This window comes from Chelonoidis abingdonii, chromosome 1, assembly GCF_003597395.2.
Source record: "Chelonoidis abingdonii isolate Lonesome George chromosome 1, CheloAbing_2.0, whole genome shotgun sequence".
In the NCBI taxonomy this organism is placed as follows: Eukaryota; Metazoa; Chordata; order Testudines; family Testudinidae; genus Chelonoidis; species Chelonoidis abingdonii.
In genome coordinates this window covers 111,689,762-111,706,079 of record NC_133769.1, presented here as the reverse complement: position 1 = coordinate 111,706,079, position 16,318 = coordinate 111,689,762, and the positions used below count along the sequence as shown (strand labels likewise).

Below are 16,318 nucleotides of genomic sequence, written 5' to 3'. Positions count from 1 at the left end.
TCCATAACATAGGCCCTAATTCAACAAAACACCTAAGCAACTGTGAACCTGCAAGTGTCCACCCCTATTCAGCAAAGCACTTAAACATACGCTTAACTTAAACTTTAAGCAAATACTTATACCTGACAAATTGTAGAGGCGAAAAATCAGTGCCTGAAATTAAAGAGCTATGTACATGTATGCTGCTGTTGCTATTTGAACTAATATGCACTAGCAGTTTTCCTCCATGTATCTTAAATTGTTTATCATATATTCATTAATAAAGCTACACAACACTGCTCTGTGTTGGGTAAGTATTGCAGCCATTTTGCAGATAGGAAAACCAAGCCATAGAGAGGTTATGCCCTATATTTTCTTAAGTGCATCACTTTTTGAGCAACTAACCCAGGATATCTAGGTCCTGATTTTCAATTATGCTGAGGATAAACAGCTCACATTGACTTCAGCTGGATTTGTCAGTGTTCAGATCCTCTGAAAACCAGGAAGTTACTGGGAAGCTTAAGCTGAGAACACAAAAACTATGGCACGCAAAAGTAGCAGGCTATTTTTTGAAAATTTGGGCTTAAAATGACTCACCTAAATGAGAGCTAGAAGGACAACCCAGGAATCCTGATTCCCTGCCCTGTACTAAAAATACTAAGACTCAATTTGGGAAAGTTTCCCTATTCAGGAAGGCGTTTAGGCACGTGCTTACCTTTAAGTATGTAAACACATGCTTAAAATTTAGCAATTTCTCAAGCCTTTTCCTGAGTTGATGCTTACACCACTAGAGACTGATTTTATGGAATATTACTATATCTTATAAATCCAATTAATGTATACATTTCTTTTATGTCTCTTTTAATATAGAACAAAATATGTGTATACAATATCCCTCAGTGGTTCAGAAAAGTAGCTCTTTTCCTTGGATCAATCACCGTTCAAAAGTTCTAAGTTAATGTTCACCATAATCTTTCAAAGGAAGTCATGAAAAATTAAATAGATACAATCAACTGGAATAATACATGGGATCTATGCAGTTCATGGAGTTAATTCAGGTTGTTTCCTGAAGATGCAAATCAAGCGCAGAATGTTAGCAGGCTTCATAATTTATTAAGTTTACACGACAGAGTGACTTTTTCCCAAATGGTGTGGAAATGCACAGACATCAGAATATTCCCATTGCCTCACAACAAACCACCTCTACTCAGGGGTGGCTCCAGGCACCAGCATGCCAAACGCATGCTTGGGGCAGCAAGCCACTGGGGCGCTCTGCCGGTCACCGCTAGAGTGCCAGGTAGGCTGCCTTTGGTGGCACGCCTGCAGGAGGTCCACCAAAGCCACGGGACCAGCAGACCCTCCGCAGGCAAGCTGACGAAGGCAGCCTGCCTGCTGCGTTTGGGGTGGCAAAATGCCTAGAGCTGCCCCTGCCTCTACTGTATATGTATTTCAGCCTCTGTTTGGTATTAGTGCAGGAATGTGCTTCTGCATTGGCTTGGTACTGATTTTTAGGGAGACGGATGTGATATCATCACAGACCCTTCCTGATGGAATTATACCGTGTTCCATTTCATCATCCTCATCTATCTCTGGGATGGATGCATGAATGAGTTGTTCTTATCAGCGTTAATAAAGGTACATAACACATATGTGGTAAAATTAGAAAGATTAATAATAGAAATTATGGTTTAATGAAAAGACACAGAAACTTGGCCAGCCCATGGATCACAGTGGTAACTTGTCAAGAGGCTAAAGGCCATATAGAAGGAGAAGATTTTTCTTCATGTTTAATGCAGAGGTGTGACTTGTCCAGACTACAGATCCCAACATTCCATCTTCAATTTCTATGCAGGATTACATGCTGGGATCTGTAGTCACCACAGACCATATTAAAGAAGACAGTGCATGCAAGGCACTTTATAGAACCCCCTGGGTCTCATTTGGCCTTTTGGCTAAACTTTGGCCACTCTGGATTTATTGCTATTAATAATTAGCACAATCGTCACTGCAACAATTTAAAACTTCAATTGGGACCTTTCTTTTTTCCTCCTTATAAATAACAAAGCATATTAGAGAGGTTGCACTCAGATATAATACTATTTTGAGCTACTAAGCTATTGTCATATGTCCTCAAGGGAGTCTCTCACTTACTTGTAAAGTAATCCAGTTGAGGTATTGCTGCAGGGACCTATACAATTCAGGTAACTTATAGAAAGCATATCTAAGCAATGCCAGAGAGGTTGCACTTATCTTGTGCCTGAAGGGGCTACTGGAATAAGCAATCAGGGTTATCTATTTTATTGTTATAATGTAAGCTAATTAAATAAAGCTATGATGGGGTAGGGAGCAAAGTTTTGCTCACTATTCTCACATTTTGTAAACACGTTTCAGCCTTTTGTAAAAACAGTAGCTAGATTTTCAGTAATGACGGTACACCAATAAGTCTACCAGATCTCTTAGGACAATTTTAAAATCCTCTGTATAGTAGTAATAATAATAACAATAAAATAATAATGAAAAGAAGGTTATGGGCTTCCACGAAGATAAACAAAGGCTGTGCAAGTTCCAAGATTGAAGAAAGAGGGATCTTAGAGTAAAGAAGTAGGTGCTGGAGTATATGGCAGTAGCTGATATTTCTTAAACTCAAGATGTTGTATATGCACAAACTGCCATGAAGCAACACTGATTTCCACCAATGTGAATTACATTTACACCAGCTGAGGAGCTGGCCCTGTATCCGTATTTTATATAGTGCCCTTCACACAAAGCTCCCAAAAAAACTTTACAGTGAGAAGCACAATAAAGTAAACATTTTAAAAGAGTTCACACAGAAAATAGGGAAACTACCCATAGAGCTGGAGTAGACTAAAGTAAAGGAAAAAAGAGCTGGAATTTAGCAGTAATAAAGATGAAAGTATTTTTGCAGACTAGTTGTGCTGAGGGGTGACTAGAGGCAGTGAGGAAGAGCAAGGACACTCAGAAGGATGAGTGTGAGAGATGAATAGGAAGTAGTTATGGGAGTGCAGAAATGTGAATGGGTTTAATCAAGCAAGGTGAAGAATGGGCAACACCGTGGTAAATGAAGTCCAATATTGATAAATGACAAAAGTCTTACACACTGGAATGGGGGGTGGGAAATCAACTATCCATATACCTTGTTGTGTTCTACATTAACTCTATCTATCTATCTATATATGTGTATATAAATTTAGGAAAGGGACCTAGGCATTACTGGGAACAGCTCAATGAAGACCTGAGCTCAATGTGCAGCTGCTTTTAAAAAAGCAAACAAGATGTTAGGTTGAATAACAAACAGTGTTGAGAATAATACGGAAAATATCATGCCATTATATAAATCAGTGTGTGCAGTACTGGCTACCCCATGTAAGGGTCCATGGGTTCCCAGGCAGCCCTCACAACCTGGGCTGTATTGGGAAGTTCACCCAGCCCTACTAGAAGTGAGGGACTGGCAGAACTCTCTGGCGTCTCCCCCAAATGCATCACTCATGGGGATCTTGCTAGGGATGATGATCAGCCCCATCGATTGGCCTGACCACAGTATTTAAACAAAAAAGGAGGCCAAGGAAATTGACTGAGAGACTTCCTGACTGGTTACTGGACCTGACTCTCACTTGATCCCTGGATTCTGAATCTGGCTCTGACTCCTAGCTTGGTTCCCAGATCCTGATTCTGGCCCTGATCCCTGGCTTCATTCCTGTAGGGACCAGGGTGTAGACAGCCTAGTCTAGCAGTTACAGGTGGGTTGAGGTCCACCACTAGAGACAGTAGTCACCGGGCAGGAGCTGGAGGAATCACAAGAACCAGGTTCCATAAGCCAGTGCCAGAGTCAGAGATCAGAGGCAGTACCAGTCCAAAACTGAAAGGCAGGAATCAGGGTCAGAATTAGGCTGGAGTCAGAGATCATGAGGTCAAGCAAAGTGTGGCATTGCAGCAGGCCAAAGTCTGTGTGGGTGTCCAGACAACTTCCTGGGCAACCCCTGAGGTTAAACACAGTGCATAGCCACTCAAAAGGCCACAGGAAACCATCACTCTCGGTCTCTCAGGGGGTAATTCCTGCATCACCTACACTCCATAGTGTTCCCTGGGTTTGCCTCTGCATGGCCTTCTGGTGACAGTGAGGGGACATCAGCTATTCCAGGCTCTGCAGACATGAGTGCTAGTCTCTGGGTCCTTACAGTTCCTGATTTTGGCTCTTTGACTCTTGGCTGGATTCCTGGATCCTGATTCTGGCTCTGGCTCTGACCATTGGTACTTGGACTCTGTCTCTGACCACTAGGTTAAACTGGCCATATCTGGGTCCTAACACCCCTTCTCAAACAGGATATGGCAGACTTAGAGAGGTTTTAGTTTAGGGTGACAAAAATGATTAGGGGCCTAGAAAAAAATTGTGATTGTTTATCATAGAAAGGAGATGAATAAGAGGATATGATAAAAGTATAGAAAATAATGAATAGTCTGGAGAAAGCAGACTGGGGGAACAGAAACTCCCAGTCTTATATGTGGTGAGGGACTCTCAATGAAATTAAAAGGTGTAAAATTCAAAACTGATTGAAGGAAATATGTTTACAGACAATATGTAATTAAACAGTAAAACTCATTGTCCAGGATGACCTTTTGGCCCAAAACTTAGCAAAGTACCAAAAGTATTGGATATTAATATGGATGACAAGAAGATCCAGAGTTATAATTGATAATACTAGCATAAATTTTGAAAGAACTATTAAACCACATGCTCTGGAATTTAAAACGAGTAAAACAATCTCCAATTATTAGAGATTAGGATTCAATTTAATATAGAGGGCAGATTACCTCCCTTCTGCCTAATGTAAGGTTACTTACATCTTCCTCTGAAGCATCTGGGTGCTGACCACTGCTAGAGGCAAAATTCTGCACTCACTGGTCCATGAATTTGATCCAGTTTGGTGATTCCTCTATTTCCTGAGGCATTAGCCTGAAACTAACAAGAAGGTTTAAGTGACTTATTGGTTCTGAGAAAGGAAGTGAGAGTTGTAGACAGATTCAATAAACAGCGAATCCCAACTAAAAGATTGACCTGTCCTTCTCAACTTAGCCCTCACAAAAAATACAAAAAGTTGTGGATAGAAGAGATACAAGATAGATACATAATCCTAAGTAAGTGATCCTGTGACACTCTGAGTTTGTTAATAGAAAATGGATTAGACTGTCAGGTCTTGCTTTGAGGCACCTTTATTCATGAGTAACACCCAATTTAGCCAGAGGTCCAATTAATTCCAGTAGCACTATTCACCAAGGACCTGATCCAAAGCCCTTTCATATCAGTGGAAAAACTCCCATTAACTTCACTAGGTACAGGATCAGGTCCCAGGTAGGGTGCTAATCATCATAAGCAAGGGTGGTAGAATATGATCCTTAGATTATGAGCACTACAGGGCAGAAACCATGTTTTCTTGTGCATAATGACAGCCTGATTCCTATTAGAGTCTGTGGGTGTTACTATAATATAAATGTTCAATAACAATAGCGTGAATGTTGTGGCAAATTTAAATAGGTGCACTAAGGCTCTCATTCAGCAAACTAAATGCATGCTTAAATCCCATTGACCCATGTTTAGATGTGTAGCTGGGATTGATATGTAAAAGTATATGCTTCAAGTGAAGCATGTGCTTAAATGCTTTGGCAAATTGGAGCCCAAAAACTGGATCCTGCAAGCCCCAAGTGAGATGAGGATGCACTGAACATTGCAGGATCAAAATCTAAGAAATCTTGCAAGCTGTAATATGTAAATGAATTAATAATAAAACCAAAATATGGGATTAATTCACAAAGACCCTCATTCTACGTTAGAGCTTTATACTCACAGAGTGATTAAAATTATTATTTTACTTGGATCCATAGGTGGAGGTCTGAATGGATGGGGAATGGAGCTATGGAGGTCTTGCACCTCTGTGACATTGTCCCCAGAACACAGAGCTGTGTTGGGTCAGGCATCCATGCATGGAAAGCAGTGGACCTTGAAAAAGGCCAAGGCAGAGTTGTGTGACTGCACATGCTTTGTGCATATTCCTTTAATTGTTCTCCATTCTTTTTTACTACTTTTGTTGTCCTCATCACTACCACACACACAGTCTTAAAATTACCCCTCTCCTATATCTCTCAGGCTGTACACCAGTTCTTAAGAAGAGGGTTGAAGTTGCCTGATCAGCAGGGTAGATTTCCATTTACCGAACACCTGAAACATGACAGGAGAGAACCCTTAAATTTTATTCTAGGGCAGGATCTTATCAAAATGATTTTCCTTTGTCATCAAGTACCAATAAATCACCAAGTTAAAGCCTAATGGAGAACACACCGTTATTTTTTCTGTCACTCTCAGGCCAGGTTACAGGACATTTTCTGGCAGAAGAAAACAATGTCCATGGATTTGTGAGCCTCTCTCATTTCAGAAGCAGAACCTCTGCAAATCCATCCACCAGAGTGCAATCCTCCATTGGTGCAAATCAACAGTGTTCCACTGAAGTCCCTGGAGCTTTGTCTATTTACAGCAGCTGAGTGTTTGGCATCTCTTATAACCTATTGGATTTTGAACCCATCTTCCTCTTTATCCAGTTAATTAAAATAAAGAAAAAAACAGGGTATGATTTACACTCGTGTTTCTGTAGCACACACCACGTCTGTGTCTAGTCAGAGGAAAGTGGGTACTTATAGGTATAGCAGGGCAGGCTTTATTGACTGAAATCTCATTATAGGGAGATTCCACTGACGCCTTTGCAGTATGGCAATTAATTAGCTACTTTAGAGCCTAGTCTGAAGAGAGCTATTGATATTACAGAGCCTGGGGTTACTGAGTTCTGCGGGGGAGGGGGTGGACAACTTCACCAACACATTGGCGGCCTCTCTGATTTGTAGCTGCAAACTCTTCAAATTAAGATATCCATTTAATTCAAGGGAGTCCTCTCCCGGGAGCTGACAGAAGTCACCTTCAAAGGGAAGCAAGCAACCCTAAAAAGAACTGGTGTAACAACTATAAAAACCCCTGTGACAGATGTGTAATATTTGTCTTGCAGTATAGAGGAAATAATGAAGAATACAAAGATAGGCCACAGCTAGGTAGGATAAGCAGAAGGAGAATTAGTAGTGCCTGGGGAATACAAAGATCATATTCAGAGGGGTAGCTGTGTTAGTCTGGATCTGTAAAAGCAGCAAAGAGTCCTATGGCACCTTATAGACTAACAGACATTTTGGAGCATGAGCTTTCATGAGTGAATACTCACTGCATCGGATGCATGTCATATTGTGAGCTCCAAAGAGTTAAGGGAGAATAGCCCAAAAGACAACCACCCTCGTTCCAATTGCTGATTTGATCCATGACTGCGCTTAGAGTCACTTTGGGTCATTTGGAAATATAACGTTAAGAAGCAGGGGAGCGAGGGGGATAATGGAGAGGGGTAACTAGTGATGTTCCCCAAGGGTCAGTCCTAGGACCAATCCAATTCAATTTACTCATAAATGATCTAGAGAAAGGGGTAACAGTGAGGTGGCAAAGTTGGCAGATGATACTAAACTACTCAAGATAGTTAAGACCAAAGCAGATTGTGAAGAACTTCAAAAAGATCTCACAAAACTAAGTGACTGGGCAACAAAATGGCAAATGAAATTTAATGTGGATAAATGTAAAGTAATGCACATTGGGGGCCAATTATAGCTACAAAACGAGTGAGAAAAATTTTGCATTCATCATGGACTTAGTTTTCCTGAAGATGTCCACGCCAGTGTGCAGAGGCAGTCAAAAAAGCAAACAGAGAATCATTAAAAAAGAGTGAACTCTGAGTATATGATCTTGCCCTTATATAAATCTCACATTAACGCCCACTCTCGGAATACTGGTACAGATGTGTCTTCTCACCTCAAAAAAGATATCAGCACTAGAAAAGGTTCAGAAAGGCAACTAAAATGAATTAGGGGTTGGAGAGGGTCCCATAATTGAGGAAGATTAAAGAGGCTAGGCCTCTTCAGCTTGAAAAGAGGAGACCTAAGGGGGGATTGACAAAGGATATAAAATCATGAGTGATGTGAGAAAGTGGATAAGAGGGTTCATATATTCCATAATACGGGGGTCACCAGAATTATAGGTACAGGTTTAAAAAAATAAAAGGAATTCTTCCTTCACAACCAGCAACACAGTCCACTTGTGGAACTCCTTAAGCTGAGAGGTTGAAGGCTGGACATATATAACAATGTTTTAAAAGGGAACTGGATAAATCATGGTGGCTAAGTCCATAAATGGCTATTAGCCAGGATGGGTAAAGAATGGTGTCCCTAGCCTCTGTTCACCAGAGGATGGAGATGAATGGCAGGAGAGAGATCACTTGATCATTGCCTGTTAGCTTCATTCCCTCTGGGGCACCTGGCATTGGCCACTGTCAGTAGACAGATACTGGGCTAGATGGACCTTTGGTCTGACCAGGTAAGGTGGTTCTTATGTTCTTATGTAATGGCGAGGACGTTAATTTGCGGTGCAGGGAGGGTTAATTACACAGGGAGTGCCATTCCAGCTTCACCCCTCTGCCCTGTCAAGGGAAGAGGGGCTTTGGGAACTGGACTTTTAGAATGTTTCCCAAAGCTGGTGTGCGGAGAAGTTTGCATGCCCAAGTTTCCAGATAGAAAGATAAAGACCAAGCTAGCCTTAAACATCAGTAGGAATGGCAGACTCCGGCTTGCCATTGCCAGGAGGACGGGAGCCCGTCCCTCTCCGAGGGCTTGAACCGAGAAGCACTGAACTGTCCAGAGTGCTGAAAGCGGTTAGTAAAGTTGCGATCATCCCCCGGGCTTTCACTGAGACGCTCAAGTTTCTTCGGTTGGTTTGGCCCTCAGCCTCACTTAGCTTCTTTCTGACTTGAAGCTTCGCTTGACACAGGGACGTCAGTTTAAAAGGCACCCGGTCAGCTGGGGTTTTAGGTCTTGTAAGTTTGTGCTTCTAGGTGCAGTAACTAAAAAAACATGATGCCGGAGGTAACTTGGTTTCTTGGTTTTACTTCCTGCGAACTGCCTTAAAGCTATCGGCCTCGGCAGTAGACTTGGTATGTTGTACCTACAAGACCTGGGTAATTGTAACGCCGGCTGGCCAGCTGTACTTTGAAATCATACACACCCTAAATGCAGCCCATACACCTTCAGTGTGCTTACTTGTCCTCTGCTTTTAAAGCAAGGTTCACAAATATTTCTGACGGGCCGTGAACATATGCTGTGTTCTGACCAGTCATGTTTCAAGCATTTGCCTAAACCCATGCAAAGTTCCATGTATTTTATGAGAATGCATTGGTGGCTCAATGGGTATATATTATTTTGCAGATTGAGCTGATATAGTCGAGGTCAGTACACATACCTGCCGCCGTTCGTAGGAACCTATGGTGTTTGCCAAGATCAGGGAATGCCATCTATATCTAGGCGCCCAAAGAGACGTCTGCAATTTGAGGGGTTTATTGACAGACAAACTCATTGTGCGTTCATATAGCAATGCTTCCGACGTGTTAGCTTCTGTGCCTGGCGGAATCGTCTTCCACACAGGGTTTATACCCTTAATAATACGGTAGATGTAATGTGTCCAACCATACTCCCTTTGGAACGAGAGTGGATCAGTTTGGCTTTGAAAATCACCCTGATCTCTGACTCTCATCCCAGATCGCTGCGAATTTCAAATTTACCGGTACGGTCTGTTTTGAATCATTCCCATTATCTCAGGCTTTGAGCTTCCAGAGGTCTAGGAAACAACCGTCATCACGCAGGGAAGGAAGAAAAATAGCGATTGTCTATTACCAATTCAATAGTTAATTCCTTTAGCTTGGAGGAAACAAGGCATCTATCTCCTTGCTCTCTGTTCGAGTGCTTTCAGGCGGGGGGAAGGAGCTATGCGGCTCGTAGTTCCCTGGCTAGCTAGCTCCTGAGCTGCGATATTACAATGATTCACTGCCGTCTCATGGCAGATCTAACTTCACTTTACTCACATGAACTGATTGATGTGGACTTAGGCAGCTGAGTATGCGCCCTTATCTGTTAAAGGTATGAACATCAGTTCAACCAGAGCATTGAATTTCGGTTGGGTAAGTGCCTTTTAACCATTTTTTTGCATGGCGACTGACTTTATTGTTTTGTTTTGTTTCCGCTGTCTCTTTCCCACTCTCACTTGATTGTTTATAGTTTCCCATTACTGTTGTTGCATTGGACTCTGTCAAACGCCTGCACCCCTACCCAGCTCCTTTTCATCAGCCATCTGAAGGGTCCCATACGGAGATGGAGTTAAATGGGTGCAGTGGCACCTAGAAAGCTAAACAGCAGAAAACTAATGTCACTAATCTTATTTAGATTGACACGGAAGCCCTAGAATATCCCGCTCCAGAAATAACCCAGTGTGTAGCCTATGCTCGGTGCCTTAGTGGAAGATCCTGAAGAAGGGGCTCCCAGCAGTGCGGCTGAGGAGGTCAAAAGCTACAATCGTTTTCGGAAAGGTTGTGAATACAGTGCTATAGGTAGTACTCGGAGACCTTTGTTCATCATCTCTGCCACAGGGTATTGTGGCTTAGCCCCGGCTAGATGAGTTTAATGGTTCTCCTTTCATTGCCTGGCAGCCAATGTGAGATTCATACAATCAACAGCGAGCGGTAGAAGCATTTAGACCAAGTGTCCATATCCAGGCGTTTATTTCTCGAAAGAAAGGCTCATGCTCTTGTATTAATTATTATTGTGGGAGACCCGTAGCCTAAAATCGCCTTCCTCCGCAGTGACTGGACTGCTTAAGCCACAAGGAAGCATATGGCCCAGGATAAATTTGCGGTTAGCTGGTTGATTTCCTAAAGGAAAAGGAAGCAGTCCGTGAGTATTCCCGAGACGCTGTCCCGGTCTGAAACGTCCATTCCCTCTCATGATGCCGCTTTTTCCCTACGGGGGGAGCGATCTGATTCCAACAGACTCCAGGGACAGGGAGCTGAACCGCTAACGGGGAAGTAAATGTTCCAGTCTCCCTCTCTTCGGTAGCAGAAGTGGGTGTCCTGTCCTCTCTCTCTCTCACCTCGTTCCCAGGACTGAGGAGCCACCAGTCAGAGAAGGCGAGCTAGTTCCAGCCCTGGAACCGCTGTGTCTTGAGACCCTGCTCCTTAGAGGCGAGCCTGCGTTTCCACGGAAAAGGAATGACTGAGTGGATGTTTACATGAATGAATGAAGAGTAGCCGTGCCAACTCTTTGCCGCTGGGATTAAGATATACGTGTTGCTGTCAGCGGTGCTGTGAAGGTGCCCGGCGTTTAACACCCAGGCTCTTTCTAGGGAAACTTTGCTAACAGGCATGCATTAGTTACATGCAGTACCGCTCCACGTGTGGTTTTACCAGCGCACTGATAGCCAGTGTACGTGAGTTTAGTCCCATGCACAGAGAGCATAGTGGTTATCTGAAAACGGGATGAACAGGATGATCAAACTTTAGGACAGGTTCCTTTTTATCACAAAAACAGCGAGGAGGAAATCCTGCCCTCTGGTAGACTGCAATGGGACCCCTAGCGAGACCGAGGCCTGCAGAATTTAGCTCGCCTTTCCCCCATTAGAAATTCTGATACCGTGAGTGGAGCTCCCTGGATTTATCTGGGTTTGGATGCTTTAATGGTATCAATACCAGGCTCTGGGAGAGCAAGGTGAGAAATGTGCAGCGTTCTCCCCTAGTTACTTCACTTCCCAGAAGACGGGGATTTCTCGTATGTCCTTGAAGTGACACCTTATATTACACCTAGAGCCAGCTCGTGCTGTTGTTTGGGTAATTGTGCGCACTCACGGTAATAGCTGAGCGGTTTACTCTGCAAAACTGGGGAGACGCCGATTTCCCTTCAGGCTTGGAAGATTTTGAAGCCTTATGTTATCTTCTTCTCAGTGCGCACTGAGGCGCTGAATCAGGGAATTGATGCAATGCCATGTAGAGCAGAGTTTAATCAAACCACTTCCTTCTGATCTTGCAAGAACTACCCCCTCAGAAAGGACTATGCAAGATACCCCCGCTTCCAGCAGGATATACAATAAAAACGGACGTAGGAAGGTCAGGGAAAATGTCTTCATGGTGAATACATCCGATCTCATCCTTCCATCCCTCGCCCCATGGCATTTATCCAGATTGCAAACTCCTCGGGGCGAGGACTCTTTCTTTTCCCGCTCTCAACATAACAGAGGGCTTCTCCCCTGCCTGGGCGCTGTTGTCATATAGCTATAGAATAATACGGTGAATCACATTAGGAATGGTGCAGCCACTGAAACTTTCCCAACTTTATTTCCTCCTCCAGCAACACCCCTAACCTCATGGGAGGGATAGGGGGAGAGATAAGTTTAGTGTTAGTAAATATCTGCTTCAGGTTACGCTGCTCCCGCCCCCCTTCTTAACATCAATTTCCCTCTCCAGCTGTTTAACAGGTTGCCGGCGATTAGGCAGTTTGTTTGCCCTTGCTTCTTTGAGAAAGGGTTCTGCATTTTAAATATTTTAGACTCGGGAGCAGCAAATGTGTTGTAGTTTGTTTGTAAAATAGATTTACTGCTCCAAAGAAAGGAGTTTGCAGTAACAGATGCTCTGTCAAAGTTAAAAGGCATTGTTTACCAAAGAGTCATTGGGTGTCATCGAGATATATCTGCTAAAACTGGTTATGAATACAGTTTAGAGAGAGAGAGGCGGGAAACCCCTCTAATTTCCCTAGGAAAGAAATATTGTGTACTATAAATTTCAGAGACAAGATGTTTTCATAGGCCCTAGGCACGACGTGCAGGAAAGAAGAAGTGCATTTTTATATACTACGATTTACAGCAAGTGGCTTTATTTCTCTGGGGAAGGGGAGTTGGACTGAAGTGAAACAAGCCAGCTTTGGGGGTCATTTGGTTACATGCTTATCACTTAGGGCTCTAATCCAATGCGATCCCGATAGGTGTCTATATCTCAGCTTTGGGCTGGAGCTGTGATAGAGTATATAGGAACCCGCTTAAATCGGTATGGTGTTGGAGAGCCCCCTGTAACTGGTTAGAGCCACTAACGTCCTATCCTGAAGGCTACTTACTGCCTTCAAAGTCTCCCTGTGAAGTAATGTACTTCGGAGGGGATGGTAGTGGGACAAGGGCAGTGCCCCTCCCCTCCAAAAAAGAAGTCCTTTTTCCTTCTCATGAAATGAAGGAAGCAACATTTTCAGACACCCGGGCTAGTGAAATACCTGAGAAGGGAGAACAGTTCAAACTAGGCCATAGTTGTCACACCTCTTAAACCGCCTCGCCATAGGCAAGGCTGATTTGTGTATATAATTGAACTCTAATTAATTCCACAAGAATCAACTTGCACAATCAAACATTCACAACGCACCGGGGGGGGGGGGGAAGAGGCGTGTACTCTCCCGTTTTCCCCTAATGAGGATCTTGATTAATGCATTTTAAAATATATTAAGCGACAAGGTCTGGAAGTCTGCTAATGTGACTTTAAGAGTTTGGAGTATCTGTTCCCATAGTCCTCTTACACCAGCAGGACTGTTGTTACCTTAGGTGATGAGTACTTTTAGAGCCTGATTTTCCTCTCGCTTTTGCTGGGGTAAATCAAGAGTATCTCCATGGAGTTACATTGTAGTAAAACCGGTGTAAGAGCCTGGTTCGAAGCCAGAGGGGTGACTGGTGTGGTTGATTTAAATGACTTTTGGATTAAAGTTTATGCGAGAAGAAAATCAACCACATTAATTTAGAATTATCTGACATTCCTATGAGGGCCAGGCGAATCTTTCTAGGTGGCATAAGAACATAAACAGTACTAGGTTTGAATATATGCACCAATTGCCTTGTCACGCTTTGTATTTTACACCCTAAAGAGTTGCGCATCAGCCAGTAGTTAATCCCCCGCCCCCAGACAGTGTGTCCAGGACAGGATTGAAAACTATATTATACCCACAGCCTTATAAATCCAAAGTTCCCTGACTTCCTAGGCAAGGTGGGCTAAACACCACCACCTTGACAATCTGTATAGCCTCGTTTGAACCAAGAACTGGCCAATGAAAATGATTGCATAGGTGAACATTCTCCTGTCCCTAAAATAAGAACGTCAGATGTCTTCATTGGTCCTCGGTCCCTTTAGACATTTTAAGCTTTGTAGGTAGTGCTGGTATGTTTAGTATGGTCCCAGGAAAAGAGGCATCAGCTGAATTCAGCAGCGTGGTGTCTAGTGGAGCAGGTGGATTAGCAGAATGGGTAAGCACACCCTGAGAACCATATCTATTGAAGTGTGTGGCTTCTATAGAACGGAGGTTATGGGGAACAAGACCATCAGTTTCCATTCTAGTTTAGATCATTTATCTACAGTCGTACGTAATAGAACTAATGGTAACCGGTTCAGGTTGTGCTGTATCGCTTTTACACGGTGTGGTATCCTGTTCTAAAAGCAGTAGGCCCTTCTAACTGCTGGTTAGCTATTTGCTATAAAGCATTGGTATTATTAGCTAGACTCTCAAAATGCAGGGCACATAAACCAAGCCATAAGATGATGTCACCTTCACAAACTCTCTCTCTCTTCAGATCTGTCCTACAAGATATATTTCTTTGGATACCAGAACCGATTGTCTTCCCTCTTCTAATTCCTAACACCCAGTCTCCCCTCCCGCCGGAAGGGAATATTCATCACCCCATAGCACAAATCCATACAAATCAATATCGGATTGCCAGAACAGCAAACATTTTTTTAAAAAGATGTTTATAGCTAGATTATTTCTCCCGAACTGGCAAATTCCCTAAAGGAAAGTAAATACTTCTCAGCCTAATGACTATTAATTAAAAGGGAATGCTTTACACCCAAGGAGAATTAACTGTTGTTCGCAGAATGTATTTCCTTCCACTAATTCGTTTGTCATTGTGCCAAGGAAACAACATCCCATGAATATTTCAGCACAATAATCTGTTTAAAAAAAAACTAAACTGGATTTAGTGTAATAACATTTCCCCCCTTTAATGCATAGAGACATATGATTGCAATAATCTAAAAGCAAGATCTCCTTTTCCGCTATACATTGGGTGAGATTTACAGCTATCAGGAGATTGCAAGAGCAATCAGAAATAAAGGGGGGGGGTTGTATGCGGGGGGGAGGGAAAGGTAATTGAAAAAAATCGGTTCTGATGTGCAAATTGTAGATAAAGACTTCTGATGAGGGAGAGGGGAAGAAGGAGAGGGAGATAACAAGAAGCAGTAATTTCTATTCAGTGAATCCACCAAATCAGAAAGCAGTGCTGATCTTATTGGAGGAGAGCCTTCAACAGCAACTAATCCTGTCATATTGAAATAAAATGGTAAATATTCTCTGCAGAAACTGCCTGCCCCTTGCAGCTAATCGAACACACACGGCACAAGAGGAGCTGGCTGAAGATTCTAACTCCCGTGCTAACAAGGAAATGTAACAGAGAAGTTCACCTAGGCGCTTCTTCCCAGCCAGTCCTTGTGGCTCCAGGAGCGTTAGGGGGAAGAATGAATTATTACCAATCCACTCACGAGCCCCAGCCTCTGCTATTTTTAATTCGCCGAGTCTTGTCTAAACCGTTGGGCCCAGTTTGATAGCACTGTTGCTCTACATTTTTTAAAAAGCAATTAAAACTTGAGCTGAGGCAGAGGCTCCCGAGTGCCAGACGCCGCTGAGCGGGTATGTGTTTGTGTGTGTGTGACAAACTCGATCGGTGCGGACAATACCACCTCTTGCCCAAACGCTTTCAAACGGGTGTTCTTTCCCCCAGTATCACAGCACCGACTAATCTGTCTCTCCCCCCTCCCATCCCCTGTCGAAGATATGGAAAGGAAAGATAAAGAGGCTGCCACTGGACTCTGACTGTGTGCAGTCTGCTCTTTGCTTCCAGAGCTGGGTGGACTTCCCAATCGCCCTTCCCAGCAAATCGTCTGGGATGCAACTTCTCGTGACTGCCTTACAGGTAAGGATACCTTTGTGGTGGCTGTCACATGGTCTTTTCTGTCTTTTCTTTATTTCATGTGTCCTCGCTGGGCTGACTTGGTATTCAGCTGCCGCTGTTATTAAGAAAGCCCGCGCAAGGATCTTGAAAATCATTGAGCCTTGCATTTTGTTTTCCAGTAGAAAATCTGATTTGGCAAAAGGAAACTTTTACTAAATGGATCGGGCATGGGGAGGGCGACAAGGGGGTGGTAGTTAGATGGATAACGGAAAGTAATTGAATCAACCAGACAACGGTCTGTTCTGAGTTATCATTATAGAAATAACCATAGAAACCAGGCTAAAATGGTATTGCAGTGAAAGAGAGGAGCCGGACGCTGATTGCAGACTCCCTCGCGTGTTT

The 16,318-nt window shown here is 43.2% G+C and overlaps 1 protein-coding gene across 1 annotated transcript in view; it reads left to right on the top strand.

Annotated features, from left to right (window-relative positions):
• Nucleotides 1-9,930: 9,930 nt before the first annotated feature.
• Nucleotides 9,931-16,318, top strand: part of CHRM2 (cholinergic receptor muscarinic 2) — a 142,652-nt gene continuing 136,264 nt past the window's right edge. Inside the window, exons 1-2 of the mRNA XM_075069058.1 lie at nt 9,931-10,079; nt 15,797-15,937. The gene's annotated coding sequence lies outside the window, so the exon portion shown is untranslated. The remainder of the gene's footprint in view (nt 10,080-15,796; nt 15,938-16,318) is intronic.